The sequence below is a fragment of the Giraffa tippelskirchi genome, chromosome 2, assembly GCF_054371585.1.
Source record: "Giraffa tippelskirchi isolate mGirTip1 chromosome 2, T2T-mGirTip1v1.2.pri, whole genome shotgun sequence".
Lineage (NCBI taxonomy): Eukaryota > Metazoa > Chordata > Mammalia > Artiodactyla > Giraffidae > Giraffa > Giraffa tippelskirchi.
Window position 1 is genome coordinate 186,928,981 of NC_137276.1, and position 27,291 is coordinate 186,956,271.

Consider the following 27,291-nt stretch of genomic DNA (forward strand, 5'->3'; position numbering starts at 1 on the left):
TCCGTCTAGTCAAACCTATGGTTTTTCCAGTAGTCATGTGTGGATGTGAGAGTTGGACCACAAAGAAGGCTGAGTGTTGAGGAATTGATGCTTTTGAACTGTGGTGTTAGAGAAGACTCTTGAGAGTCCCTTGGATAGCAAGGAGGTCAAACCAATCAACCTTTAGGATATCAACCCTGAATATTTCCTGGAAGGACCTATGCTTAAGCTGAATCTCCAATACTTTGGCCACCTGATGCAAAGAGCTGACTCATTTGAAAAGACCCTGATGCTGGGTAAGACTGAAGGCAGAAGGAGAAGGGGATGACAGAGAATGAGATGATTGGATGGCATCGCCGACTCAATGAACATGGGTTTGAGCAAGCTTTGGGAGACAGTGAAGGACAAAGAAGCCTGGAGTGCTAAAGTCCATGGGGTTGCAAACAGTCGGTTATAACTGAGTGACTGAACAACAATGAAACATGGAGGGCTTCCCTGGTGGCTCAGATCATAAAGAATCTGCCTACAATGCAGGTGACCCAAATTCAATCTGTGAGTCAGGAAGATCCTCTGAAGAAGCGAATGGCTACCCACTCCAGTTTCTTGCCTGTAGGATTCAATGGACAGAGAAGTCTGGCAGGTTACAGTCCATGGAGTCACAAAGAATTGGACACGACTGAGTAACTAACACACAACAAAACATGGGAAAACAGATGGAAAGGAAAACATCAGTATCTTGAGGGACAGAAATGTTTTTAAATATACACTCTTCTCTGTACTCAAATCAGAGGTTCCCAAAACTTCATGTGCATAAAAATCATCCAAAAAATGTATTGAAAATGCAAATCCATTAACTGATAGCAGTCCACAAAAAAATGAAAATCCAGTCTGTCTAAGGTGAGCACCAGGAATAAGCACCTGAAATTATTCAAATGCAGTAAAACAAAGATGACACCTGAAAATATGATTTAACAAACATATTTTGTGCAGATATTTTACCACAACAATACCTTTTTTGTTCTGTTTTGGTTTTTGTTTGTTTGTTTGTTTTTTACAACAATACCTTTAAACATAGCACCTTGAGGGCTTCCCTGACAGTTCAGTGTTAAGACTCCACACTTTGACTGCAAGGGGCTTGGGTTCAATCCTTGGTGGGGGAACTAAGATCCCACATGCCATGTGACACAGCCAAGAAAAAGCACCATAACTAAGGAAAGTATTTTTATAAAACACGCACAACAGGAAAAAGTTAAATATATTTTCTGTTTAAGAAATGTCATTGCTATATATGTAGACTCAGATATTAATTAAAGAATATTATAACACCACTTCCATCTGTCAATACAAACTCTGTTTATTCTGTTACTTGTTAAAGTTAAAGACAATATTGTGAAACTGGATTTTTACCATCTGAGGTATGGCTCTAGGCTAACCTGAAATTTATCTTCGGAAGTATCATTTAACAAATTTCCTTGCAGGCCTTCATGTTGGTGACAGACACAGCTGCAGTTTTACTGACTGATGAGCCAGAAGCCTGGAAGCAGAAAGTCTTGGAAAAATAAAATTTATAATTAACTTTTGGGAACATGTTGTCTTCTTTCTAACTGCCACTAATCCACAAACTTAAATTTGATTGTGAAAGCTGCAGGACTTTTAAAAATCTGCCACATATGCGAGACAGAATAAGAGACACAGATGCATAGAACAATTTTATGGACTCTGAGGGAGAAGGTGAGGGTGGGACGTTCTGGGAGAATAGCATTGAAACATGTATATTATCATATGTGAAACAGAACACCATTCCATGTTCGATGCATGAGACAAGGGCTCAGGGCCGGGGCAATGGGATGACCCAGAGGGATGGGATGGGGAGGGAGGTGGGTGGGGGGTCCAGGAAGGGGAACACATGTAAACCCATGGCTGATTCATGTCAATGTATGGCAAAAAACTATTACAATATTGTAAAGTAATTAGCCCCCAACTAAAATAAATAAATTTATAAAAAAAAAAAAATCTGCCACAGTAAAAGAAGGTAAAATACTTAAGACAAAAGAAAGTTTTCAACTTGAAAATTTGTTCCAACATGCAATAGTGTTAGCTGTGTTGTTTGCCATAAAATCTAGGTTTGTTACACAGGGTTTGTAAATTTATGTGACCACAATATAGAGGAAACATAATGTACCAGAGAAAAAAATAGGACCTGAATTCTAGATCCAGATCCACTACCAATAAGCTCTATAAACAATCTAATTATATAAATTCTATGGACTTCAGTTCCCACAATTTGCAAACTTCAGAGAGTGAACACCAGATGGTCTCTGTATCCTTTCCAGCTCTATAATTCTAAAAAGCGGGGGGTATAAAAACAGTAAAATAAATTTCAATCTCACAGAAGACCAAGTGTTGACACTGAAAGATGCATGATGTATTGAGCCACTGCATAACACAGTCTTTAACTCATAATAAGTGCTCAATTAATATTTGGTAAGTGAATGAATGTACCTGTGAAATTACACAGAATAAGAAATATGATTCAGTACTTTATTTATGCGTCTAAAAAATTTAGCCTACCAAATCTTCATCAGCCAATCAATGAACACTCACTTTGACCTATCGTGAAGAGAGGTTATACAGAATCAAAATATTCTGGCTGACAACATAAAATGCTTACCATGAAATGATATGAAGTAGGTACTATATCTATATATAGATATCAACTGGTAATGTGATTATCAATCTTAGTACAAAGGGAAGCAGAAAACAAGATCTGGTAAAGGCTTCCTGAGGGAGAAAGTGGGTTGAAATCTTGAACCAGGTAAAATTGATGGGTTGGCAGATGAGGGGTTTGTGAAAGGGGTAAAAACAACAAAGAGAAAGTAATTTTAATGATCTAATAAGCAGATTCATTTTACTAGGAACAAGATCTGAAAACAGATAAGGCTAATGGATAGCTAGAAATTGTTCATGGTGGAGTTGTAATGCATGACAATTTAACATCATATTTTCATCAGGAACAGGAAGAGTAGAAAAGATGTACTTAGCTCTTGCACTGTCCAATAGGAAAGTGACTAGCCACATGTGGCTACTGAGCACCTAAAATGTGGCTGGTCCAAACTGAGATGTGCTATAAGTGTAAAATATATGACAGATTTCACAGACTTGGTACCAGAAAAATAGGAATGTAAAATATCCCATTAGTACAATTTTACTGATTACATATTGAAATAATATCATTTGAGATCACTTCAGTACAGTTCAGTCACTCAGTCATGTCCAACTCTTTGCGACCCCATGGACTGCAGCATGCCAGGCTTTCCTATCCATCACCAACTCCCGGAGCTTGCTCAAACTCATGTCCATCAAGTCAGTGATGCCACCCAACCATCTCATCCTCTGTCATCCCCTTCTCCTCCCGCTTTCAATCTTTCCCAGCATCAGGATTTTTTCTAACAAGTCAGCTCTTTGCATCAGGCGGCCAAAGTATTGGAGCTTCAGCTTCAGCATCAGTCCTTCCGATGAATATTTAGGATTGATTTCCTTTCGGATTGACTGGTTTGATCTCCTTGCTGTCCAAGGGACTCTCAAGAGTCTTCTCCAACACCATAGTTCAAAAGCATCAATTCTTCAATGCTCAGCTTTCTTTATAGTCCAACTCCCACATCCATACATGACTACTGGAAAAACCATAGCTTTGACTATATGGACCTTTGTTGGCAGAGCAATTTCTCTGCTTTTTAATATGCTGTTTACATTTGTCATAGCTTTTCTTCCAAGGAGCAAGCATCTTTAATTTCATGGCTGCAGTCACCATCTGCAGTGATTTTGGGAGGGCAAGAAAATAAAGTCTGTCATTGTTTCCATTGTTCCCCCATCTATTTGCCATGAAGTGATGCGATTAGATGCCATGATCTTCGTTTTTCAAATGCTGAGTTTTAAGCCAGATTTTTCACTCTCCTCTTTCACTTTCATCAGGAGGATCTTTAGTTCCTCTTCACTTTCTGCCATAAGGGTGGTGTCATCTGCATTTTGGAGGTTATTGATATTTCTTCCAGCAATTTTGATTTCCAGCTTGTGCTTTACCCAGCCCAGCATTTCACATGATGTACTCTGCATATATTTGAAGAAGGAAATGGCAACTCACTCCAGTAGTCTTGCATGGAGAATCCCATGGACAAAGAAGCCTGGTGATCTACAGTCCATGGGATCGCAAAGAGTCAGACATGACTGAGCAACTAACACACACATTCTGCATATAAGTTAAATAAGCAGGGTGACAATATACAGCCTTGACATACTCCTTCCCCAATTTGGAACCAGTCCATTGTTCCATGTCCAGTTCTCACTGTTGCTTCTTGACCTGCATATAGGTTTCTCAGGAGGCAGGCAAGGTGGTCTGATATTCCCATCTCTTGAAAAATTTTCCAGTTTGTTGTGATTCACACAGTCAAAGGCTTTAGCATAATCAATGAAGCAGAAGAAAATGTTCTTCTGGAATTCTCTTGCTTTTTCTCTGATCCAATGGATGTTGACAATTTGCTCTCTGGTTCCTTTGCTTTTTTTAAATCCAGTTTGAACATCTTGAAGTTATTGGTTCCTATACTGTTGAAGCCTAGCTTGGAGAATTTTAAGCATTACTTTACTAGCATGTGAGATGATTGCAGCTGTGCGGTCGTCTGAATATTCTTTGACATCGCCTTTCTTTGGGATTGGAATGAAAACTGACATTTTCCAGTCATTTGGTATATGGCAGGTTAAATAAAATATATTGTTTAAATTAATTTCAAATGTGTTCTTTGTACTATTTTTAAGGTGGCTACTAAAAAAGTCTAATTACATATGTGATTCACATTGTATTTCTATTGAACAGCACTGCTCTAGATAGATTTTCCCAGCAGCAGTCATGAGTAGCATATTGCAGTGCTAAGAGAAGAGAAACCAGAGGATCAGGTAAAAGGTGAAATTGTAGGTAGAGATGAATCTAGAAAAGCAGTCAACTGACAAAAAGTAGAAGAGCGGTCAACTGACAAAAGAAATACATAATTACTATATATTCACAGATTAAATGAATAGAAGCTTCTAATCTAGAATGTCACTATGATTATAAAACATGTAAATTAAATGAAATTTAATTTGTATTCACAGATAAATTAATATATTAGACATTTCTAATCTGGAATGTCAACATCATTATAAAATATATAAATTAAATGAAATTTAAAATTTTGAACTTCCTGCCTGATATTGAAGTTGTACTCTAATATATTTCTTATAAGCTTGTATAACTCTTTCTGTACTTGAGTGTTCTCAGTGATCCCACAAGCCTACTGATCTCAAGTCTGGAGATCATCTGACAACTTTACAAAGGATTTCACACCCATTCATTTGGGCAGCCTCAAAATTTAACACAGTCTATGGTACATCTTAAATGCTCAAGAAATATTTGTTGAATGGGTTGATGATATCACACCCAAAATCATGACTACACACAGAAGGGTCACACATTGGGCTTTCCATAATATTTGCCCCTCCAGAAAGCGAAAAGTATCAATAAAATCTTTAGTGTCCAAAAGAGTACCCCACAATATTAGTAAGTTCTAAAAACACTGATATTTCAGTATGCACAATCAGATTTTTTAAAGAATTTAACATGAAATGGAACTGATTATACTCAATGAAAGCAAACACTATATTGTAGTATACTTCTTTTCCTTTTTGTTAAAAAAAGAGAGAAATTTTACAGGGAAAGTTTTTACTAGACTTTTCTAATATATAAAAAACTGCTTGTTGTTGTTCAGTTGCTAAGTCATACCTGACTCTTTGCGACCCTATGGGTGGTAGCACGCTAGGCTTCTCTGTCCTTCATCATCTCCCAGAGCTTGCTCAAACTCATGTCCATTAAGTTGATGATGCCATCCAACCATTTCATCCTCTGTCGTCCCCTTCTCCTCCTGCCTCAATCTTTCCCAGCATCACGGTCTTTTCCAATGAATCGGCTCTTCGCATTAAGTGGCCACTGGAAGCATTTGTCCTTCCAGTGAATATTCAGGGTTGATTTCCTTTAGGATTAACTGGTTTGATCTCCTTGCAGTCCAAGTGACTCTCAAGAGTCTTATCCAGCACCACAATTTGAAAGCATCAGTTCTTTGGTACTCAGCCTTTTTTATGGTCCAACTCTCACATCTGTACATGCTGCTGCTGCTGCTGCTGCTGCTAAGTTGCTTCAGTCGTGTCTGACTCTGTGTGACCCCATAGACAGCAGCCCACCAGGCTCCCCCACCCATGGGATTCTCCAGGCAAGAACACTGGAATGGGTCATCCATACAGGACTACTGATAAAACCATAGTTTTGACTATACAGACCTAAAAAACTGCTTGATATTATTTTATTTATCAGACTAATCCAGTAAAAATCATTCTTTGTAGAATTTCCCTCTCTTTTTTTTTTTAACAAGAAAGAAATGTATACTACAGTATGGTGTTTGCTCTCATGGAGTATAATCAGCAATTTGGGATTTCCCTGGTGCCTCAGTGGTAAAGAACCCACCTGCCAATGCAGGAGACACAGGTTTGATTCCTGGTTCTGGAAGATCCCCTAGAGAAGGAAATGGCAACCCACTCCAGTATTGTTGCCTGGAGGATTCCTATGGACAGAGGAACCTGGCAGGCTACAGTCCATGGCATAGCAAAGAGTCAGACATGACTTAGCAACTGAGCGCACACACGTGCATAAAGCAGTTTACCCTTCTCGCACTTCAAAATCTTCTGTATTTTGTTTACTTAATCCTACTTTAGCTAATATAGCTTGGGGTTAGAATGGAAATTCTGGGGAAATTCCAAGTAGTACTGGGAAATGGTGTGATTTAATTACTTTTTTCCTGTTTCTGTTTTGAGCTGGTATAACATCCAGTGTTAGTCACTCAGTCATGTCTGACTCTTTGCAACCCATGAACTGTGGCCTGCCAGCCTCCTCTGTCCATGGAATTCTCCAGGCAAGAGTACTGGAATGGGTTGCCATTTCCTTCTCCAGGGGATCTTCCAGGAGTATAACATCAGAGTGAGGTGAATCTCTTGGCTAAGTGTTGTTTCGACTGACTGGACCTCACTTTTGCAGCCCATGAAGATTTCATGATGCTGCCAATTCTGAGAACTACTCGTCCAATCCCTCCCCACAAATATCCCTCCTCTCTCCACTAGATCTATGCCACTTGGTTGGGACAATGACAGTAATACCATACCACCTGGCTTCACAACCCATGCAGTGACCAACATAAAAATGTTTGTTGTCTCTCTGCCCCAACTGCCCTGGCTAGTCCACCCAACAGGCATCCCCCCTGATGCTTTTCTTGCCATATTTAGCTTATTTCCTGATTTCACAAAAGAAGTTGTGTCTCCTACCAACTGCATCTAGAAATCCACTGATTTGGCTTTCATTTTTCTTTTTCTAATCCTCTCTTTCATTACCATATCTGGACAACAAAACATTCTTCTGTATTTATACATTCCTGCTGTCTTTACAAAAATATTGCCCAGAGAAAAACTCACTACACCAACTCAGTTTTTCAAGACTATAGCCTAATAATAAACATTTAATGGCTTGACTTGATTCATTGTGTGGTCAGTGACTATTTTGGTTCTCTGTGAGACTCTCTTGACTGATTTTGCATGAAACATCTCTCAAAAGTCTTACTGTAGCCCAAATACCATCAACTATAGAGCTATGTCATCACACTGTGTAGGTATTCTCTATAATCTCTAAAACCTTAATGGTCTTTCTTTTAAATGAAATTCCATTTCTTCTCAAAGCACACTTTCTTCTAATCTTAATTCAATTTGAGTAATTCACAGAGAAGCTGAAAGCTCATGGGACTATGATAATCCTACATTCTGAGCCTGAATAGGCCAACAAGCTTAGAAATAATGTCTTTTTTTATTAATATCTTCTTTGCTTTCTAGTTAAATTAAGCAATGACATGGAAAGGGTTTAAAAATCTTAGCAAAAATTTTACCAGAAATAAGCTACATGGTAAAACTATTCTCTTCTTTGAAAAGAAAACCATGCTTTTCACCAAAACTTGGAAGTAATTTTATACAGTATTAGGAAACTTTCTTTCTACCTTCTCAAATGTAAATGTTTCTAAAATAAAGTGTTAAGTAGAGAGGAAGAGGGTATTAGGGGATTAGGAAGAGGTCTTCCAGCAAAGCTTTCTTTAATGTTACAGTACAAGAATTTTACAAGTACCATCGGGAAACTTTGTGGTGATTTCACTGAGATCCCTAAGAATGTGACTTTTTAAACTCCTACCAACTCTAAAAATATGCAAAATTTAACTCCCTAAAATTCTCCCCAGAAAAAAAGTGCTTTTAAAAACAAAACTTTTAACATTAGTTGTGTAAAACCCTTTACTCCCCTTGTCTTTCCCTTGAGTTTCTCATAATAATTACAAACATCGAACATATATCTTAGGTTTCAGTGGATGTCCTTCTCACAACAAAGTTAAAAACAGCTAAACTAATTTTCCCATGTAATACTGTCATACTTAATATATTTTTTAATTCAAATGCAGTTAATCTTTCCACTACATTCAAATACCTTTGAGCTAAAACCATTATGAAGAATCACAACATAACAATTTCAGTAATTAAAAAAGAAATGAAAAGAATATCTCTGCAACATATTGTGACCTCTAGAGTATTCAGTTGTAACATGATTTAAGAATTTGAAGATGTTCTATTGGATATAAGCTCCTACCTGCCTTTACCATTTTTTGCAAAAGTAACTAACACAGCCTAACATTCAAGAAAAACAGGTCACTTAGGAGCCTAACCTTGCAACACAGAAGACCTACAAGTTACTGCCTGAGACTGTTGTTGTGGACTGAATATTTGTGTCCTTCCAAAATTCATATGGTGAAGCCCAAACTGTAAGTGTGACAGTATTAAAGGTGGCACCTTTGAGAGACAAGTATGTTTGGATGAGATCATGAGGATACCATCCACAATGGGATCAAAATCCTTAGAAGAAGAGAAAGAGACCCCAGAGCTCTTTCTCTGCCACGTGAAGATACAGAATGAAAGCAGTCCTCTACAAGCCACAGAAAAAGGCCCTCACAAGAATTTAACCATGCTAACACCCTGATCTTGGACTTCACAAGCTCCAGAATTTGAGAAATGTCTATGGTTTAAGTTACCCAGTCTATGGCATTTTGGTAAAGTAGTCTGAGCAGCTGAAGACAACTGGCACTCAATGAATTTGCAGTAGACCCCAAGTACTTATGCAGATACTGATCCTGCACCACTTCTGGCAGTGCTGGCCCATTCTATCTTGTTGGGTTTCTACCCCTGCTTCTCTGAATTCCAATTCATTAGTCTGCTAAAAGGACAAGAGCTTTGTCTTATCCCATTACTGAGACCTGATACTTTATTCAGCTCTTGTTGATTGCTTCACCTTAGTTGCTGAGGAATAACCATGTTTTCTGGAACCTCAGTGGTGATATTCACCTGACTTCAATATTCACCTGCCAGCTGCTTTTCTGCTTATGTCTCTGCCTGCTTGACTGGACCTACTTACTTTTCAGTGCCCAAAGGACCATACCGGAGTTCTGTGTTTCCTTTTGCTTGATATCCAACTGTTTATAACTCAACATTCCTTTAATCTGCCCCATATTTCTTCTTTATCCCTTCCAGCCTAATATGTCCAATATGCCTGGTTTTGAATGGTCAGTCCACAGCAGAGGTAAACCAATCAAAACACAGAAAATTCTCACTCATCTCTAGCATGATCATATTAATTGCCTTAACAAAAATAAGTTTTTCAACACAGAAAAATACACAAAGAATTTTAAGTAGGTGTAATATAATAATGATGTTACATAGCTATAAGATAAATAAATGATCACAGATGGGTACTTGTTAGTGCCTGGCACTATGCTATTTTATACATATTAACTACCTAATTCTTAGGCTTTATTATCCCAACTTACAACAGAGGAAACTGAGCCTTGGAGGAGTTAAGGGAGGTCCCCAAGATTTCTCTCTTAATACCTGGTGGAGCTGAGCTTCCAATTGAGATTTGGTTCTAGGACCTCAGGTCTGTACAGCTAGCCACAGGGCCTCTGTTTCACCTTTAAATGACTTGATGCTGAAACTGTGAACTGTTTTATGTAATTATTCAATGCTAGACAAAGCTTAACAGAAAGTTGCCTTTTAACCCCAAGACTATACAGTAGAAGTGAGAAATAGATTTAAAGGACAAGATCTGATAGACAGAATACCTGATGAACTATGGATGGAGGTTCGTGACATTGTACAGGAGACAGTAATCAAGACTATCCTGAAGAAAAAGAAATGCAAAAAAGCAAAATGGCTGTCTGAGGAGGCCTTACAAATAGCTGGGAAGAGAAGAGAAGCAAAAAGCAAAGGAGAAAAGGAAAGATATTCCCATCTGAATGCAGAGTTCCAAAGAACAGCAAGGAGAGATAAGAAAGCCTTCCTCAGCGATCAATGCAAAGAAATAGAGGAAAGCAATAGAATAGGAAAGACTAGAGACCTTTTCAAGAAAATTAGAGATATCAAGGAAACATCTCATGCAAAGATGGGCTCAATAAAGGACAGAAATGGTAGGGCTCAATAAAGGACAGAAATGGAAGGGACCTAACAGAAGCAGAAGATATTAAGAAGAGGTGGCAAGAATACACAGAAGAATTGTACAAAAAAGTTTTTCATGACCCAGACAATCACGATGATGTGATCACTCACCTAGAGCCAGACATCCTGGAATGTGAAGTCAAGTGGGCCTTAGGAAGCATCACTACAAACAAAGCTAGTGGAGGTGATGGAATCCCAGTTGAGCTATTTCAAATCCTAAAAGATGAAGCTTGAAAGTGCTGCATTCAATATGCCAGCAAATATGGAAGACTCAGCAGTGGCCACAGGACCAGAAAAGGGTAGTTTTCATTCCAATCCCAAAAAAAGGCAATGCCAAAGAATGCTCAAACTACCACACAATTGCACTCATCTCACGCTAGTAAAGTAATGCTTAAAATTCTCCAAGCCAGGCTTCAGCAATACGTGAACAGTGAACTTCCAGATGTTCCAAGCTGGTTTTAGAAAAGGCAGAGGAACCAGAGATCAAATTGCCAACATCCAATGGATCATCGAAAAAGCAAGAGAGTACCAGAAAAACATCTATTTCTGCTTTATTGACTATGCCAAAGCCTTTGACTGTGTGGATCACAATAAACTGTGGAAGTTCTGAAAGAGATGGGAATACCAGACCACGTGACCTGCCTCTTGAGAAACCTGTATGCAGGTCAGGAAGCAACAGTTAGAATTGGACATGGAACAACAGACCGGTTCCAAACAGGAAAAGGAGTACGTCAAGGCTGTATATTGTCACCCTGCTTATTTAGCTTGCATGCAGAGTACATCATGAGAAACACTGGGCTGGAGGAAGCACAAGCTGGAATCAAGAATGCCGGGAGAAATATCAATAACCTCAGATATGCAGATGACACCACCCTATGGCAGAAAGTGAAGAAGAACTAAAGAACCTCTTGATGAAAGTGAAAGTGGAGAGGGAAAAAGTTGGCTTAAAACTCAACATTCTGAAAACTAAGATCATGGCATCTGGTCCCATCACTTCATGGCAGGTAGATGAGGAAACAGTGGAAACAGTGTCAGGCTTTATTTTTCTGGGTTCCAAAATCACTGCAGATGGTGACTGCAGCCATGAAATTAAAAGACGCTTACTCCTTGGAAGGAAAGTTATGACCAACCTAGATAGCATATTAAAAAGCAGAGACATTGCTTTGCCAACAAAGGTCCGTCTAGTCAAGGCTATGGTTTTTCCAGTGGTCATGTATGGATGTGAGAGTTGGACGGTGAAGAAAGCTGAGCGCCGAAGAATTGATGCTTTTGAAGTGTGGTGTTGGAGAAGACTCTTGAGAGTCCCTTAGACTGCAAGGAGATCCAACCAGTCCATCATAAAGGAGGTCATTCCTGGGTGTTCACTGGAAAGACTGATGTTGAAGCTGAAACTCCAATACTTTGGCCACCTGATGCGACGAGCTGACTCATTTGAAAAGACCCTGATGCTGGGAAAGATTGAGGGCAGGAGGAGAAGGAGACGACAGAGGATGAGATGGCTGGATGGCATCACCGACTCGATGGACATGGGTTTGGGTGGACTTAGGGAGTTAGTGATGGACAGGGAGGCCTGGTGTGCTGTGGTTCATGGGGTCACAAAGAGTCGGACACGACTGAGCAACTGAACTGAACTGAATATTTATCCTGAGAATGTGACACCTAGCAATAGCTAGCCTGTTGGCATCCTTTAAAAATGAAATGTGTGATGTGTACATCCATTTCATAAACTTGAAAGTATATCATATAAAGAAACTGTTTCTCAATTTGTGCAGTTTTTTGTAATGAAAATTTTCAAAACTGTATGACATATTTCCCTGAACACTTCTATGGAACAACATGAAGAAATTTTTAACTTTTTTGATTATTTAGAATTCCCACTGTGAACAGTGGGATACAGTGGTGTTTTGTGATACAGTGAAGTTCTTTGTGACTCTTAATGAATGAAAATTGTGAATCCCCACACTAATTACCCCCAGGCTGATATTTTTTAAGTAATTTAATTTACTTTGATCAATTTATCTTCACCATGCATATGATCATTTGCACTTTTTGTTTTCACTTTCCTCCAGCAATGCCCTTCCAAATGACTACTTTTAATTTACTTAGCTTGTAAAAGCCAAGATACGCATTTATTCAATCTGTGAATAACATAAGGTCTCAGAATGTATTCAGGAACTACATTTATAAAGAATATAGAACTTGTGGAAGATGAGTTGATTATAAATACATAAATTTATTTCTGGGCTCTCGATTCTGTTCCGCTGATCTATGTGTTTATTTTTATGCCAATACAATACGGCTTATAAAATATTTTGAAATCAGGAAGTTTAATGCCTCCTGCTTTGTTCTTCTCTCTCAAGATTACTCTGGCTGGTTTGTGTCTTTTGTGGTTCCATATGATTAGGATTATTTTTTCTTTTTCTATGAAAAATATCTAATTTCATTTGATCATGGTGTATGATCGTTTAATGTGGCTGTTGAAATGAAATTTTGATAGAGATTGCATTGAGTCTGTGGATTGGATAGTATGTACATTTTAACAGTATTCATTTTTTAAATTCATGAGCACAGAATAAGCTTTTATTTATTTGTGTCTTCTTCAATATCTCTTGCATCAATGTCTCATAGTTTTCAGTGTAGAGATTTTTCACCTTTTTGACCAAATTCATTCCTGAGTATTTATTGCTTAAATGTTACTATAAATGGGATTGTTTATTCCATTTCTTTTTCAGATAGTTTGCTTGTAGTTTAGAAAAATGCGACTGACTTTGTATATTGATTTTGTATCCTTTAATTTTATTGAATTAGATTATTAGTTCAAACAGTTTTTTTGATAGAATTGTCATGGTTTTCTATATATAAGATAGTCATCAGCAAACAAAGACAATTTTACTTCTTCCTTTCCAATTTGGATTTTTTTCTTGCTTAACTGCTCTGGCTAGGACTTATAGCTTTATACTGAGTAGAAGTGGTGAGAGTGGGCATCATTTTCTTGTTTCTGACCTTAGACAAAAGCTTTCAGCTTTACACCACTGAGTATGATATAATCTGTAGGTTTTTCATATATGGTCTTTATTTTATTGAGGTACATTCCTTCTAGACATAATTTACTGAGGGCTGTTTCCATGAAAAGATGTTGAACTTGCTCAAATGCATCTACTGAGATAATCATAATTTTTATTCTGTGAATGTGGTGTATCATATTTATTGATTTGTGTAGGTTGAACCATCCTTGAATCCCAGGGATAAATCTCATCTGATCATGTTGTAAGATCATTTAATGTGGCTGTTGAATTTAGTTAGCTAATATTTTGTTGAGGATTTCTGCATCTATGTTATTTAGGGACTTTGACATATAACTAACTTTATTTTTTTTTTAGTGTCCTTTACTAAGGGTCTCAAGAACCCACAATGGAGAAAGAATAGACTCTTCAATAAATCGGGTTGGGGAAACTAAATAGCCACATGAAGAAGCATGATATTTGACTTTTACCACACAACACATACAATAATCAACCCAAAATGGATTAAGTACTTAAACATGAGACCTGAAACTCTAAAATTACTAGAACAAAACATAGGGGAAAATCTTCTGGATGTTGGTCAGGCAATGGTGTTTTGGATATGATGCCAAAAGTACAGGCAACAAAATCTAAAAATAGACACGTGGGATTGTATTGAACTAAAAAGCTTCTGCACAGCAAAGGAAATAATCAATAATCAACAAAGTGGTAAGTGTCAAGTTTGTGACCACAACGAAAAAAGGAAGCTGCTGTCGCCCAAAATTGCAACCATGCAAGTAGCTGCTGCCAACTTCTCAGCTTCTCACAGCTCCAAAATGGGTAAAATGGCAACCACACAGCTCTGGGCAGCTAAGTAGCCCACCAAGGCCAAGGGACAGACAAAAAAAGTATCTGCCCCCTTCCATCTTCCTCATTTGAGATCCCATATGAAAATACCTCATTGGCAGAGTCCTGACAATTTGGAACCCTACAAGCAAAATGGCCCAAGAAACATGGTTCTCAAGTTTTCTCCTGAAGCATTATAAGGGATATAAAAGTGCAAGTGCCAGCAGATGATTCTGATATCAGAATTACTCTGCAGGAAAACAAACCTCCAAACTCCATCCTCCTGAGAAAAGAACTCAAGAATACACCTCTTTTGTCACTGAGACAACTCTAAGATCACAACCACCTTTCAACAACATACAAATCATCTCTTCAGACATTCTGTGATCCCAGAAAACAGAATAACCTTTACTGACAAATTACAGAGAAAGCACTCAAAGCCGACATTAACACAATGTGTTAGACCCCCCACCCCCACCCCTATGACCCACTCTTAAGGAAACTTGATGTAAAATATTAACGGAACATTTCCTTCAACAGTAAAAAAAAAAAAAAATCCCCTTAAAGTAACTCCAATTAAAAATAAAAAGGGGGTTCCTTCTGTGAAAGGCTAGGAATTCTCACAAAACTCTTAACAAATGCTTAATTTTGTTTTCTGGATAGATGATCAAATAATTTAAGAAAATTGGGAAATGACTTCATAACTTTCCCAGAGATAACACTTTGGAAAACTATCACATTTTTACAACTTAAAAAATATTACCTTGTATCTCTTTCTCTGGTTTTATGCTCTGAATTTGTTTCTTTCAGTTTCAGTTAAAAGTGACCTTTAAAATGGGGATTTTCCATGCATGATTCTTTTTCCGAAATACGAGCCAGAGTTTTACCATTTATACAATCTTATGAAAGGATTTCCTTTCCTCTAAAGGAATTTTTTAAAAAGACATTCTAAATACCTTGTCTTCTAATCTTTCTTAGACTTATTATCCTTGCAAGAAAAAAAAAAGGCATAAAACAAAAGGCATAATATCCTAACAAGAAAAAGGAATAAAGATCTGTCAGCTACAAAAGTGTCATATCTTAATGTCTTATTAATTGCATCCTTTTAAGGACCTTTGAAAGGATGCAATAATTAATGTATCCCCTGGGTCTGAATGTGCATCTTCTCTCTAATGAAAAAATGAAACGACCTTCATGTCACATTAGTAATTATAAATGTATTTTTCCAGAAAATACTTTATGATACAAAATCTCACACAGAATCCCAAGGTGGATACTAAGTAGAGAAGAGTTGTTTCAGCGGTTGAGGCAGAAATGAGAGACTCAGGGCCTGTTGCTCACAGGGATGCTGAGGAGCATAATTTAGAATCCTTTCTACCACACAGCAGACACAATTATCTATCCTCTTCAACATCCAGGTTTAGGATTATAAATGGATTATTAGGCCTTTAAGCTGTTTTCAGCCTTCACTGCTAATATTGATGGCAGAAGACCTTGCCAGAAAGTCATTTCAGAAGCAAAAGGAAGCCTGGGCTCCATAGGATAACAGCCCATCAATTGAGCAGACAACAGTTCTCCAGTCGTGCTAGTCACATATGCCATGAGGGCTCCAGTCAGAGCTGGTCTGGCCCAATCACCTTTGCGCTTCTCAGGCCAATAGGTGAGAAGGGGCAGCTATGGTCTGATGGCTCCCTAATGTTAGTTGGCTTGCTCAGTCCACGCTGGGCCAGGGCATTGGCAGAATGGGCTTTCTGACCACTAGGAATCAAAGCCCTGAGGAAATCTGGCTCAGTGTGAATGAAATGATTGACTTTGCCCTTTAATCATTATTTATAAGCTACTATTTTGTATATAGTTCTTAGTATGTACTCACTTCATAAAGGGATACTCAGGAGCCATACTGTCTAGGGTCTTTGTTTTTGGAAACAACATGTTTTTCTTTTTTTTAAATTGAAGTATGGTTGAGACACAATGTTTTGTTGTTAGTTTCAGGTGTACCACAAAGTGATTAAGTTACACATACATGCATATATTTTTTTTTTAGATTTTTTTATCTTATAGATTACTGCATATAGTTCCCTGTGCTATATACTAGGTCCTTGTTGGTTATCTATCATACAGTCTAGGTTTTGACCTTGTTCTGCCACTTACCAGCTATGTGACCTTGTGTAAATTACTTAATCTCTCCGAACCTATTTCTTCATCTACAAACTTGGGGTGATAACAATACCAGATACCTATATATTTATTGAGCAGCTTAAATGAAATAATACAGGTAAAATGATGAACAGAAACTATTGCAAAATAAGCACTCAGTAAATAACAGCTTTAATACTTTTATCATATAGAATTTGGGTTTCTTTCTCATTTCTATTATTCATTTCTTTAAAAGTTATTGGATATGTGTGTTATGAGAAGTATTGTATAAACTATTTCTCTGATAGGAAGACTAAAGTTGAGAGAAATTAAATAATTAAATGAAGGTATATAATATTGCACTATCCTTTCACTAAAATAAAACCAGTCAATTTTGAGTAATATATGATTTGCTGGACTCTATAAGAAAGTTATTACATAAGTCTGTCCATTAATAACAGTCTATTGTATGTTCATCATTATTTTTTATCAGAAGTCATTGCAGGGTTAATCAGGGATTAACCTGTAAATGCTAGTAATTTGTATGGCAAACTTTAATCTAGACTGCTCTAAAGTAAACAGAAAAAAGTTTATAATGAAGTACCTTTACTTGTCCCTAAAACTATAAAATAAGGTGCCTAGCCCACTATATGGCTTCTTTCTACTTCCAAGCCTAAAGTTTTTTCAGTGGTAACAGTGTTAAATCTTTATTATCTTGTGTTTTAGAAATGGCTGTGAAACTTCAAAATGAACAAAGTGAAAATACCATTTCAGGGAGATCATTTTCAGCTGATTACTATCCTCCCACCTATTTCACAAGAGACTAACCATATCAAATTCTTGAGAAAACAAATACTGTAACCTAGTTTCACATGAAAACTGTTTCTGTGTGACTATCAAAAAAATTCATAGCATTTCCCAGGGGCAAACATTACATATTTCTTTCTTTACGTCTGGATCAGGAGCTAGATGATTTACCCAAGGTCATACAAATCAAATTGTAGAGTCAGAAATAGGAGTACCTTTGAATTCCCACTTCATGGATCTTTCCATCAAGTATCTTAACAGGTTGAATGAAATTAAATGGCATGAAAATGTGGGAGCATGCAGACTTATCACAGAACAGTCTTCAGTCTTTTCAAATCTCTGCTGGATACATATGGATGTATAAAGTGAGAAACTGTCTTACATAATTAAAGCCAAATATTATTAGAAAAACCAAATATTATTAGAAACACTGATATTTTAAGATTCTAATCTATTATAAATATTTAATAAACAAAGATTCCATCATTGGAGTAAGTATAAAACTTTCTAAGCTGATAACTTTGAAAGACAGCCCTTGAATGGAATATCGATAGATCCACACACAGAGAATTGAAGAATATATGTCAATACAGTAAACTGCACTTGCTGAATAGGACTCCACATCTCCTGCTCTTGTCCCCAGTCACATTTTCTTTCTAAATTAATTACCAAAGACCTCTTACTCCATGAGTGAGTGAGTGAAAGTCGTTGAGTCGTGTCCAACTCTTTCTTTGTGACCCCATGGACTGTCCATGGAATTCTCCAAGCCAGAATACAGGAGTGGGTAGCGTTTCCCTTCTCCAGGGGATCTTCCCAACCCAGGGATCAAACCGGGGTCTCCTGAATTGCAGGTGGATTCTTTACCAACTGAGCTATCAGGGACGTCCTCTTACTCCATAGCATATGAGTAAAATACTTAATGACTTCTCTTTCCAGGTAAAAAGATTGGAGGAGTGGAAGCCTTTTGCCATCCCATAGCTGCTTCTCTATTAAAAACAAATGATAAAGGTTAACAATAAATCTTTTAGTTAGAGATTAATGCTACTAAATACATCAGCCATGCCTTTAAAATCTAAAAATACACCAAACACCAAACTATAAAATGGTCTTGACGTCAATGGATGAAATAGAAGTCAATTGTGATCACTTCATAACTTTCCCACAACTGCCTCACAGATAAACCAGTACTGGGGTCTTTCATGTCAGGACCATAAAAATAGCCTTCTCTACTTCACAGGCAGTTAACTATTAACTACACAATACCTTAAATCCTTGTAAATAATGAGTCATACAACCAGCTACAAATAATATATATGTAACCTCATGCTCAAAACATAAATTATGTAGACAGACCTAGAGAGAAGTTTCTTTACTGTTTTTACATATGCATTGGTTGATTTTAAGAAACTTAAGTTTGAACCTAACCTTACTGACAAGTATCTTCCAAACTGGCAAAAATCCAATAAAGTAAATTCAATTGTTTGAATATACAATTAACTGTATCAGATTTGTTTATCTCAGGTTCTGAACACACCATCTGAAGTCACTTTTTACAGTCTAATGTCACTAGCCATTTTCATCTGGAATTTAACAGTAGCAACCACAGAAAGAAGAACCGAGTTCTTCTCTCCTCTCCCAGCGAGCACTTGCATTTGGAGACTTTTTTGTCTCTCTAGTTACACTTAAAATAAGTACCATGTTAAGTCACTTTGGTCGTGTCCGACTCTTTGCAATCCCATGGACTGTAACCTGCCAGGCTTTTCTGTCCATGGGATTTCTCAGGCAAGATACTGGAGTGGGTTGCCATTTCCTTCTCCAGGGAATCTTCCCAATCCAGGGATCAAATCCACATCTCTTACATCTCCTGCATTGGCAGGCGGATTCTTTACCAGTAGGGTGCAAATGGTGATTAATTTAATGGAGAAGGAAACATGGCCCCCAACTTTTGTAGTTCACAGGTCTATTGAAATCTTAAACTTGAAATCTATCTAGAAATACCATGTCATCAGGTGTATCTGGCACACCTGATACAGCCCATGGATCTGATATCTCATAAGATCTTCCCTGATGGAAGTCATGTCCAAAGGCCAAATACAGGTAAGCATTTTATTTGTGTATGAACAGAATTATGACTTTATAACTCATCAGCTTTGGAGGAGAGTCATAATTCATGGTATTTCAGTCAATACAAATAAAGATTAAGAAATACTATTATTTCACCATGGAGCATTAAGTAGAGGAGAAATAGAAATATCAAGCAACTGGCATTGCTGTATTACAATCTATCTAGTTTATGCTCTATGTAAAATGATATTTTTAATGTTTTTAATATATCAAAATAAATGGTGCAGACCAGTGGTGCCTTAGGGATTCTACCTGGTGGCTGATATTATTGGGAGAACTATGCACACAAAGAAGTGAACTGTTAAGGTCTAGAAATCGCCTTATCCAATATATTGGTAGTGATCCACTGAATGATGTTGGCTGAGTGAATTTAGGTGTATAAGTAGCAGTCTAGATAATACAAGGAAGTTTTTCTCATGTCAAGGTGAGCAAAATATATTAAAGTGTGAATCACTCGGTCGTGTCCAACTCTTTGCAATCCCATGGACTATAGCCCACCAGGCTCCTCTGTTCATGAAATTCTCCAGGCAAAAATATGGAGTAGGTTGCTATTCCCCTCTCTAGGGGATCTTCCTGATTTAGGGATCAAACCTGTGTCTCCAGCATTGCAGGCAGAGTCTTAACCATCTGAGCCATCAGGGAAGACCAAGTAAAACACATTAGATCACTTCTAACGCCTGTTGTATTATACAGATATGGCCCTAAAATTCCAGAGCAGTTGATTTATTTCCCCTGTCAAAGTAAATTCTGTCTGGGCAAATTCTCTTGAAAAAATTCATTCTGGGTTCATGGGCATCTGTGTGTGTGTGTGTGTGTGTGTGTGTGTACTCAAAAATAACACAAATTACACTGGCAAAAGCAAGGAAGACACCATACCTCTTCTCTTTTCTTTTTATTCATTGACTGTCTTTCTATAAGGTAGTTTGACCTTATCAGTTCATAGTGTCTGTTAAATATTTTGTGGATATTTTTGCCAATCCATCATTTAACTTTTCACAATTGGATTTTTTATTAAATTTTCTCAGTATTATTTGCTCAACTGAAAAATTTTAAAACTCAATTTTAATGTAGTCAAATCTGTCCACCTTTATTTATGGTTAAGAATGTCTTTCCTTCATGCCTGATATCTTCTCTCATACATAGTTAAACAAGCTTTCTCCTGAATTATTTTTGAATATTTTTACTATGTTTCATCATTTATATGTTTAATCTATTGGGGATTTATTTTCATTGCATGGATTGAAGTAAAAAATCTCTAAGAACACGGAAAGATGCTCACCTCCCTAAAGTCACTGAAAAGAAAATTATAGCCAAGTGACACAACATTTTGTTCAAACCAGAGTGGAGAAAACCACAGAGTAATGACACCCCTGCTGGTTAGCATGTATATCAATGGGCATCAGTGCACACTGTTGAGAGGCCTGCAATTTGCGACAGCCTTGTGGAAATGTAATTTGATGACATATTTAGTTTAAAAATCTAACACTTAGAAATTTGGAAAAGCACTGATACAACTTTTTAAAAATGTTTCTTAACAGTAAAAATCACCTGTTTACCTGCCTTCTGAGAGAAGGACTTTTGCAGCCACAGTTTATTTGGAAGGTGATTCAGTGACAGGAATAAGAGGCCAGGGACAGTGAGACAGAGAAAGTGGGAAAACCAAAATAAGAGTGGAATGTGATCACCCCTGAGGGCCATAAGGCCTTGATTCTGCCACCTGAATAACTTACAGGACTGTCCACTGGAGGTCGGAGGTGAGAGCACAGCCATTAGGGAAGTCCCAGAGGTGGGAGGCAGAAAGACTCAAGGCACATGCTTGAAGCAACAAACTGTCAGTTTAAGTGATTCTGCATTTGCTTCAATTGTGACTGGAATCAGTAGTCCAAAGAGACGTGTCAGGAGACTCCTGATACATTATCAATAAGTAAGTGAGTGCTTTAATAAATTATGGTATATCAGTTATATGGAAGATGACACAACTATTTAAAAAGTGACTGACACATACCTATATTGACCTAAAAAGATGCCAATAATATATTAGTAAGTGGAATGTGGAGAGATATATTTTCATGATCTCATTTTTTAAATTAAAAACCCTGCATGTGTATGCAATTTTATTGTACATCCTTATGTAAATATAGAAGGAGGTCTAGAAGATACACACCAAAATGCTAATATTTGTTAACTCAGAGAATAGGAGGGGAAGAGAGGAAATTACTAAACATTCTTTATGCAACTCTGCATTGTCTAAATTGCCACCTCCAAATTCATTACTTTTGGGTTTTTTTTTAAGTAATTAATTGAGGGACATTTAAAGCTAGCAGAGAATGAGATGCTTAGATAGCATCACCGGCTCAATGGACATGAATTTGAGCCAACTCCAGGAGATAGTGAAGGACAGAAGAGCCTGGTGTGCTACAGTCTGTGGTGTAGCAAAAAGTAGAATGTGACTGAGTGACTGAACAACAAAAATAACAGCAAATATATTCCTGGTTTGAGCTTTATTCCTACTTGAGAGCTTCCTCTGGAAGAAAGTCCAATGCATTCCTAGACAGTCATAATTCTTAACTGCTAGTAAAAAATCATTTTACTTCTAATTAAATCCCATCATACAAGACAACAAGGTTACAGCTTGAGGACATTATGCTAAGTGAAATACATGAGCCACAGAAGGATAAACACTGTATGGTTTCACTTCTATGATGTAGCTAAAGTAGTTAAACTCACAGGAAGTAGAATGATGATTGCCAGGGGGTGAGGGGAGAGGAATATGGGGAATTGCTGCTGTTCAATGAGTATAGGCTTCAATTATGTAAGATGAAGAGCTCTTGAGAGCTGCGGTACAACGTTGTGCTTATAGTTAAAAATACTGTACTGTACACTTAGAAATTCGTTAACAGGGTAGGTCTCATGTTATATATATTTTACCACAACTTTTATAAAAGAATATATTGACTTTTTCATTTTTTAATCTGTGACTCTTTTCCTCATGAAACTCATTGTTCAATTCCACTGGTTTATAAATATTTAAATGGACCATGTTGCTCAAACTCTAGTAATGGAATTGAATAAAAATTTGGATTAAAAGATCAACCATAGGGACTTCCCTGGTGATCCAAAGCAGGGGATACAAGTTTGATCTCTGGGGAACTAAAATCTCACATGCTGCAGGGCAGCCAAGCCTGCGTGCTACAACTAGAGAGAAGCCCATGCTGCTGCTGCTGCTGCTAAGTCGCCTCAGTCATGCCCGACTCTATGCGACCCCACAGATGGCAGCCCACCAGGTTCCTCTGTCCCTGGGATTCTCCAGGCAAGAACACTGGAGTGGGTTGCCATTTCCTTCTCCAATGCGTGAAAGTGAAAAGTGAAACTGAAGTCGCTCAGTCGTGTCTAACTCCTAGCGACCCCATGGACCGCAGCCTACCAGGCTCCTCCGTCCATGGGATTTTCCAGGCAAGAGAACTTACTGGAGTGGGGTGCCATCACCTTCTCCAAGAGAGAAGCCCATACACCACAACAAAAGATCCCGCATGTTGCTACAGGTATTCCATGTGCCGCAGCTAAGACCTGAAAAAGCCAAAAATAAAATGAAAATTTTTTAAAGGTCAACTATGAAATATGCATAATATATTCACTGACTTAAAGCTAAAAAAAAGTGTAATGATTGTCTTTAGTGGATGAAGATAATCATGAAATAAGTGTAAAATTATCTGCTATTTCCTGTGGATGCCAAAGTTTGTTCATATCAACAATAAAAGAGTTTGGTTTGGGAGTTTTTTGTTTGTTTGTTTTAGTTTTCATAGCAGCTAATATAAGAATTCCTCTTACGGGAAGAGTTGTTTATGTTTTGAGAAGCCAACATAGAACATAATGCTAAAATTGATGGGCCTTGGCATTGGATGGTGATAAAACTTTGTAGAAAGATAGAAATCACTCTGTATAATTGAAAAAAAGAATTGGAAACTTCAGAGAAAATTCGGGAAGTTGGGGTGGAAAGTGAGAAGGAGAAAGAAGGTAAACAAAATGATGGCTTGCTATGTAAACAAAATGATGGCTTCTAAAGAAAAAGTCTACAAAAATAATCTGGAGTCTGAATAGGCTGCATTTAAAAACAAGCTATCTTTACAAAATTATCATTTCTAAAATAAACCAAATGTGCCATTTCTACCTACTGAAAAAAAATGCCAAATAAATAGGAAAGGCTCATCTGAGTAATATGGATGATACGCTTATATTTACCTAAGCTAAACATAAAAACTGAAGAAAGGTAAATGTTTGGAGTCTAAATTATCTAATTTTTCTGACATAACTCAATTGTAATACACTGTTTATTTCTTTATAGGTGCATTTATGTTCTAAAATTGACCTAAATGCTATCTTTTAGACCTTTTCATGTTTGCAGTCCATGGGGTCGTGAAGAGTCAGACATGACTTGGTGACTGAACAACGTGTTTAAAGGTCATTTGTGTTCAAAATGCCAAATTCACTTCCAATTCCTGGACCGTCAAACTTCACTTAGCAATTATCTCCAGTTACAAACTCAAATGCCTCTTGGAGTAGGGAGTTCACAGTGGAAACAATCCTAGCCAGAGCAAATCTGTAAAATAGGTTGATGCTAGCAATTTTCAGCTCCTTCAACTTCCTTTTTTAGATTTTCTATTCAAGACCTTTCTCAATCATCTGATGCAGCTTAATTCTAAAACTTAAAGAGTAAATTTACCTTATTAAACTCGGTCACATGAAGAGATTTGCTGTGGAAAGACAAACTGAATTCTAAAGGAGATCACTGGGAGTGGGCAATGCTGTACATAAAGGAATGAATCACAAATAATAAAATTTCCAGTGCCAGGAGCAGGCCAGTGTGAGAAATATATTTGAGTATGTACCACACCATTGACTGACTATCTACTTATGCCTTAGTCTAATCTTGATCCTCTAGGCATCTCTTGTGTCTCAGGGATAGTAAGTGAAAGTGAAAGTGAAGTTGCTCAGTCATGTCCGACTCTTTGCGACCCCGTGGACTGTAGCCTACCAGGCTCCTCTGTCCATGGGATTCTCCAGGCAACAGTACTGGAGTGGGTTGCCATTTCTGTCTCCAGGCCCAGGGATGGAACCCGGGTCTCCCGCGTTTCAGGCAGACGCTTTACCCTCTGAGCCACCAGGGAAGCCCCAGGGATAGTAAGGGAGGAAATATTTGATTTTGAAGGGTCAAAATTTTCTAGAATAAAATGCTTTCTAATTCCCCTCTCTTTTGAGTAATATAGAAATAATAACCAAGAAAGTTCAGCTCTCTTAAGTTTCTTTAGTGGAGAGAAGACTCCTGTGTATATTATTTACATCAAATTGTATTGGTTCCATGATCAACCTGACAAATAGGCAAAGCATAGTGTCACAGAATAGCAGACCAGCTCCTTGAAAGCAAAGACCACTTATTTATATGTCTCCAAAGTGCTTTACCCTAGTAATGTTCAGTGAAGTTTACTGAACAATTTATCTCAAACATCATTTAGATAACCGTCCACCTAAGGCACGAATTAATATCAACAAATAAAGATCCTCACTAAATTACAAATGTCATGAAAATAATGTTTTTCTCATAGTACTCCCCCCCAAAAAAACCCTTATGAAAAAATAATTTTTAAAGAAATATGTTGCTGGCCTTCAAGAGGCACATGAAAAGATGCTCAATATCGTTAATTATTAGAGAAATGCAAATTAAAACTACAATGAGGTACCACTTCACATAGATCAGAATGGCCATCATTAAGAAGTCTACAAATAATAAATGCTAGAGAGGGTGTGAAGCAAAGGGAACCCTCCTACACTGTTGGTGGAAATGTAAGTTGATACAGCCACTATGCAAAACAGTATGGAGTTTCCTCAAAAACTAAAAACAGAGTTACCGTATGATCCAGCAATCCCACTCCTGGGCGTATATTTGAAAAAACTCTAATTCAAAGACATATTTATACTCCTATGTTCACTGCAGCAGTATTCACAATAGCCAAGACATAAGTGTATGCATGCTAAGTCACTTCAGTCACATCCAACTCTTTGCAACCCTGTGGACTGTAGCCCATCAGGCTCCTCTGTCCATGGGATTTTCCAGGCAAAAATACTGGAGTAGGTTGCCATGCTCTCGTCCAGGGAATCTTCCCAACCTGGGATCAAACTCGCATCTCTTAGGTCTCCTTGACAGCCAGGTTCTTTATCACTAGCACCACCTGGGAAACCCTGCCAAGACATGGAAACAACCAAAGTGTTTATATATATATACACACTCAATGGAATATCACTCAGCCATAAAAAGAATGAAATACTGCCATTTGCAGCAACATGGATGGACCTAGAGATTATCATACTAACGAAGTCAGAAAGAGAAAAACAAGTACCATATGATATCACTTATACGTGGAATCTAAAATACAACACAAATGAATCTATTTACAAAAGAGACTCACAGACATACAGAACAGACTTGTGGTTGCCAACAGATTTGTGGTTGGTAGAAAAGGAGAGGATTGGGAGATTGGGATTGGCAGATTCAAACCATTATATATAGAATGAATAAACAACCAGGTCCTGGTGTATAGTACAGTGAAATATATTCAATATCTTGTGATAAACCATAATGGAAAAGAATATAAAAAAAATGCATATATATGAATAACTGATTCACTTTTCTACAGCAGAAATTAATATATCATAAAGCAACTATACTGGAATAAAATAAGTTTAAATAGATGTTAAATATATAAAATATATTATTTAATAAATAATTAAATATCTATTAAATATATACATACATTGTTGGCCTTGGCCAGAACAATGGATGAAAGAGATTAAATTTGACCAACTTAACCAACCTATTTAACCAATGAGATTAAATTGAGAAGACAATTTAATTTAAAGTCCAGAATTTAATACAAAATAAAGGCACTATAGCCTAACCAAAGAAGTGGATGATTAGACTTGGAAGATATGGGAGACATCTTTATATATCAGTGAAGTGAAAGTGAAAGTTGCTCAGTCATGTCCGACTCTTTGTGATCCCATGGACTAGTATGCTGCTGCTACTGCTGCTGCTGCTGCTATGTCGCTTCAGTCGTGCCCGACTCTGTGCGACTCCATAGATAGCAGCCCATCAGGCTCCCCCATCCCTGGAATTCTCCAGGCAAGAACACTGAAGTGGGTTGCGATTTCCTTCTCCAATGCATGCAAGTGAAAATTGAAAGTGAAGTCGCTCAGTCGTGTCCGACTCTTAGCAACCCCATGGACTGCAGCCAGCCAGGCTCCTCCATCCATGGGATTTTCCAGGCAAAAGTACTGGAGTGGGTTGCCATTGCCTTCTCCAGATATGGACTAGTATAGTCCATGGAATTCTCCAGGCCAGGATACTGGAGTAGGTAGCCTTTCCTTTCTCCAGGGGATCTTCCCAACCCAGGGATCAAACCCAGGTCTCCTGCATTGCAGGCAGATTCTTTACCAACTGAGCCACATGGGAGCCCTTATATATCAGTTCAGTTCAGTTCAGTTCAGTTGCTCCATCGTGTCTGACTCTTTGCAATCCCATGAGTCGCAGCAAGCCAGGCCTCCCTGTCCATCACCAACTCCCGGAGTTTACCCAATCCCATGTCCATCGAGTCAGTGATGCCATCCAACCATTTCATCCTCTGTCATCCCCTTCTCCTCCTGCCCCCAATCCTTCCCAGCATTAGGGTCTTTTCCAATGAGTCAACTCTTCACATGAGGT

The 27,291-nt window shown here is 37.8% G+C and overlaps 1 protein-coding gene across 5 annotated transcripts in view; it reads right to left on the minus strand.

Moving 5' to 3' along the window:
* The window catches only part of ZPLD1 (zona pellucida like domain containing 1), a 664,056-nt gene that overhangs the window by 434,311 nt on the left and 202,454 nt on the right, over positions 1-27,291 (minus strand). For 3 of the 5 annotated variants that reach the window (XR_014069135.1, XR_014069134.1, XR_014069130.1), the window contains one exon: positions 24,821-25,772. The exons of the other annotated variants lie outside the window; for them this stretch is intronic. The gene's annotated coding sequence lies outside the window, so the exon portion shown is untranslated. Of the gene's footprint in view, positions 1-24,820; positions 25,773-27,291 lie in introns of those variants that run through there. 5 annotated transcript variants of the gene reach the window in all.